This window comes from Malurus melanocephalus, unplaced genomic scaffold, assembly GCF_030028575.1.
Source record: "Malurus melanocephalus ecotype Western Australia unplaced genomic scaffold, MMel_1.1 scaffold_12, whole genome shotgun sequence".
NCBI classification, from domain to species: Eukaryota; Metazoa; Chordata; class Aves; order Passeriformes; family Maluridae; genus Malurus; species Malurus melanocephalus.
This window is the reverse complement of record NW_026623244.1, coordinates 2,437,256-2,442,019: the sequence shown is the minus strand read 5'-3', so window position 1 is coordinate 2,442,019 and position 4,764 is coordinate 2,437,256.

The following is a 4,764-nucleotide window of genomic DNA, read 5'->3' as shown; positions in this document are numbered from 1 at the left end:
ATGGCGTCATCTGGTCTTTGATCAGGGAAGGTGTGTGTGTTTGTGTGTGCTCATGCATATGGCCGGTCCCACCAGTTCCATGGGAGTGAATTTTATTTCTCAGGAAACCTTGACTGTTTTATATTGTGGAGAGACATTGAGTGCTTCATCTCCATTATGGGTGTTGCAGTGGTGGCTCCCAGCAGAGGTGCCATGGTGGGCATTCCTGTGCCAGGACCCCAGGGCTCTTGCTCCCTTGCAGGGGATCTGGCCCCATCACGTGCAATGAAAAAGCTGCATGTTTGCTGCTAGGGCAGGCATAAACCAGGTGCCATGGTGGGCATTCCTGTGGCTACTGGGGTGGCCCAACCTCAGCAGTGGCATTTGTCGTCAGTCCAGCCTTTCTGCTGGACACCTGAGGGAARTGAAGGTCTTTTGCCATGTCTTGGTGCTTTGAAGTTTGAAGTGTAATAAATAAATTCCTTATCTCTTTTCCCTTGGTATCTCTTTTTGCTCTCTCCACTGCAATTGTTGGGACTTTCTCCTGTGGCTGACCAGGAGCTCCTCCTGTGCTGGTCCATTTCCCTGGTTTCAGCAAGCACCTGGCCCTGCTTTTAGTGAGAGGCCAGACATGGGGATGTGTGGGGGCCAAGGTACCTCAGGAGCAAGGCTTTGTACCCAGCCCCTTGGGAAATGTCAGTGAAGGTGGCCCTAGTACACATGTGTCATGTGGAGGCCACTGGGACAGAAATCCCACCWGTCCTGTGCTCTGTGTGGGGATGGSCCTGATGTCTGTCTGTCCCCTCCCACCCCACAAATCCCTGCCCAGGAGTTTTGGAGGGGGCAGAGGGCCCTCCTGTGGCTGACTGCAGCCAGGTGGGCCGTGGATGGATAGGACCATTTTCCCTGGGTGTAGCTGTGGGGGTTGAAATGGGCAGGAGGTGAAGGAGCACAAGAAGCTTGTCCAGAACAGTTGGGAGTGACATTGCTGGGTGCTGAAAGTTCCCGCTTCTCCCTCATCCTGGTGCAAGGGGAGAAACACGAGAGGCTGAGCTGTGCTGCCCACAGTGAGTCAGTCCTGCCCTGGCAGAGGGCTCAGGGCTGCCCTACATGTGCTCCTTTTTACACCTCTAATCCCTGCGCTTGCAGCAGGGCAGGGCCTGACCACCCCCTTATCACAGGATACCTCCAGCCACTTCTAAACCATGGGAAGAAGGGATGGGGCTCCCAGGATGTCTGGGAAGAGGTGGATGCTGAGGCCCCAGGATGGGTCCAGGCAGGGAGAGCGAACRTGGTTTAAGGCATCTCTAATGAGGTCTTGCCTGGTTTTTGCTTCCCAGGAAAGGGCTTTAGCTATTCCCCCCTCCCCAGCACACCCCCTTCCGCTCTCCCTGGCTGTGAGTCTGATCATCCTGAAAATTAAAAATAAAACAAAATGCAGCATTTCTTAGAGACTGAGTGGAAAGTCACRGAGCTGGGACAGGCCCACAGCCTCTGTCGCAGAGCCCCTCTCTCACACCCTGCCATCCCTGCACCCTGAAGGTGAATCTCAGGCAATTCCTGTCCCCCCAACAAGCATCTCTCTGCCTCCCTCATTAAAAAGGAATTAAAACTGGATGAAGGAAAAGCTCTGGGCATTTGGCAGCTCTTCCCACCCTGCTCCCTACCCTGTGGGAAGACACCCATCCTTAGCTGTCACGCTCATCCTGCTGCAGGGATGGAAGTGGGCTGGGAGAAAAGGGGTGCAGGGAGGGTAGTTTGGCCTCTAACTCTGGCATTTTGTATTCATGAGTAAATATTTGCTAATGGCAGCACGGCTGGGCGAATGTAGGGGAGCTGCTGCTCTCCCCGTCGGAGCAGGCAGGGAAATGAATATGAATTTATCATGATTAGGTGAACTCAGCAGGGAGAGCGGGAGAGAGAGGGCTAGGCAGGGAGGGGGCGGGCGAAGATGGATCTGTGCAATAAAATTAAATAAGGACACCAAATAGAGTCACTTCTCACRCACTCGCCCGCCCTCCCGCGTGCAGGGCCTCTCCTGCCTCCCGCGCTTCTCTGGCTTTGCTGATTTCTCTCTTTCCTCGAATTTATGAGGCCAATTATGAAGATGAGGTTGGAAGTTCTCAGAAGTTCACTAAATGCAAAGTGTGGTCCCTGCTGTTCCCATCAAATTAATTAACCAAGCTCTATTGATGGCCGGGGTGACGTCGGTGCGGAGCGTGAGGGAAGGGCTGCTGGAACATGGCTGAGCAAACCTGGGTGGAGGAGGCCTGGAGGGAACAGCACCCTGAGGGGTGACCTCAGTGGGTGCAGAGCAAGAGCCCTGCCAGGGCAGCCAGAGGGCAACAAGAGCAGGAATGTAGAAAGGGATGCACCAGGTCCCCGTGTCAGTGCTCTGTATCACAGGCCCTGTTCCCACCATTGTTTGCTCTGTCTGGAATGAGATCCAGCTGGGTGGTGGTAGCACTGCCCTGATGGAGACATGGCATGGATACACAGCAGGATGCTGGGCCATGTCCTGTAGAGAGTCCCCTAGTTGTGCCTTGTGGTCTGCATGAGCTTGTGTCTGCAGGARCAAAGCCAGGAGCTGTGTCCTCTCAGGATCAGCCTCCCGTGTGGTGAAGGAATTGTGACCCCAATCCTAGAGAAATGGTCTGCACAGGGGCTTCGTGCTCGGTACACAAGTGACTTTCCCTGTGGTTCAGCAGTGATGGTTCAGCTGGGACAGGCCTACTAGCACCTTCCCTTGATCCCTGAATCCCAGCAGCCCTCCCTGCCTCAGTTTCCCTGCCTGGAAACAGCTATAGGAAGCAGCCTGCCTGTTAGGATCTCATGAGCAGAGTGTAGAGTGTAGAATCAGCAAAATTGATTCTACACAGCCCCTTGGCCATCCCTAACCTCTGTATGATGTGGCCTAACTCTGTGCAGGGCTCAGGGAGCCAGGGAGTGGCTTTGCCATGGGGGCAGTGACCACTTGCCTAAATCACCCCACATGCACTCTTCAGTGTGTCRGTGTCCCTAGCTCTCCCTCCTAGGGAGAGTGTTTTTTTGGGGGGGTTGTGTCCAACATGACCCCCACACCTGCCCTGTGCTGTGGTTTGCTCACTGCAGGTGTGAGCAGCTGGGAAGGTGCTGCAGGGGTTTGGGTGCCCAGGCTGCTCAGGTCCACGTCAGGGCTCTTMCTTTGCCCACCGTCAGGAAGTTCTCTCGGAGCAGTTTGGAGTTGCTCAGGTTAAATCTCAGCACTGGCTGTGCTACAGTGAGTGCTTGAGGTTGTAAAATTGTTCCCCCATCCTGAGGCCTGGCTCAAACYCGGGATGTCTCTGCACACTACCCAAGCACTCTGTGCCTCAGTTTCCCTCCTTGCATTTCCTGAGGCTGTTTTTCCTTTGAGCAGGGTCTCTTTTTCACTGGGTGCAAATAACATCCCAGTTGCTGAGGATCCTTGGTAGCATTTAGTGCCTGTGAGTTGTTGCCAAGGAMAGGGTCAGTCCTCACCCCCAAACCAGACTTGTTTCACACCAAATATATGTGCCATAAGGTTCTGTGCTTGCACCACACTGGCATAGGGGCCTTCCCCTGTAGTGCCATCGGCTGCTGACTTAAATCCTTTTGCCRTTGCTGGCCAGGCACAGGAGGTTGTTCAAGGGCTGAAAGAAGCAGGCTGTGTCCTCAGAGCAGGGATCTCGCAGAGGCAAAAGGACACTGAGGGCCACACCTGAGCATCTCTGCAGGTGTCCAGCTCCTGGCATGGCTCTGGCAGTGTGTCTCCAGCTCCTGCTTCTCTTCACTGGCTTCACTCCCGTCCCGGTGATCAATRGGCTCTGGTTGGGCTGGAAAACAGCACAAACAGAGGCATTTACAAACCCGCTGTCTCTCCAACAGGGCCATAACTCAGGCTCCCCGTCACCGTGGGGAATGGGAGGCAGGAGCTCCTGCTTCAGTGGCAGCAGCAGCACYGACATTTTTCCTCTCGTGGTAAATGTGTTACTTGGGGATAATTTACCTGCTTATGTCAAGTTTTAAAAAGAAACAGACTGGCTGCTCAGCAGCTCCTGACACTCGCAGTGTGCATGGCATGAACACACGTGTACACGGAGAAAAGAAATCGCCTAAGCTGAAAGGATGGGTTTGCAAATGCCTGCACTTTGGAGCTGCAGTCTCTTCGTGGAGTCCCTTGGGTCAAGTACTGAGGCTGAGATCTTGTCACAGTCCGTTTGTCYGTGGGGTGTCCAGGCTCTGCAGCCACCCTGGCAGTCCGGCAAGGCTGCCCACCGGGGGCTGCTTGGGGCTGGGTGTCCCACAACTCCCGCAGCGCGCTGGGAGCATCCTCTGCCCTTCTCCAGGTGAGCGGACCGGGGGCGTTTGGGAGGTGCTGTGCAGCCGCCTTGTCCTACGTGATTGGAGAGCTGGGGATCCCGGGCGGGTGGGATGCCGGGCGGGTGGGATGCTGCTCCGGCCGGCTCGGGCAGCCGCCTCCTCGCCGGCAGCAGAGGGAGCTGGAGGACCGGGGATGGCAGAGCGGGCAGCCAGCAGGAGGCTGGGCTGGGCTGGACTGGGCAGCTCGGACAGCCCCGTGGCAGGAGAGAGACYCCTCTTCACCCAGATTCTACCTCAACAGGGCAGCGGGAGGTGCCCCAGCCTGCGGACTGCCCCCTCAGCCCCGCGGTGTCACCCATCACCCATCAGACACATCACCCCTGTGGGTGCCCAGCTCTGTAGCGGACAGCTCCTGACCTGGCCCTCCATCCCTTGTGTGGGCTTTGAGTGTCTCAGCCCCGCTGT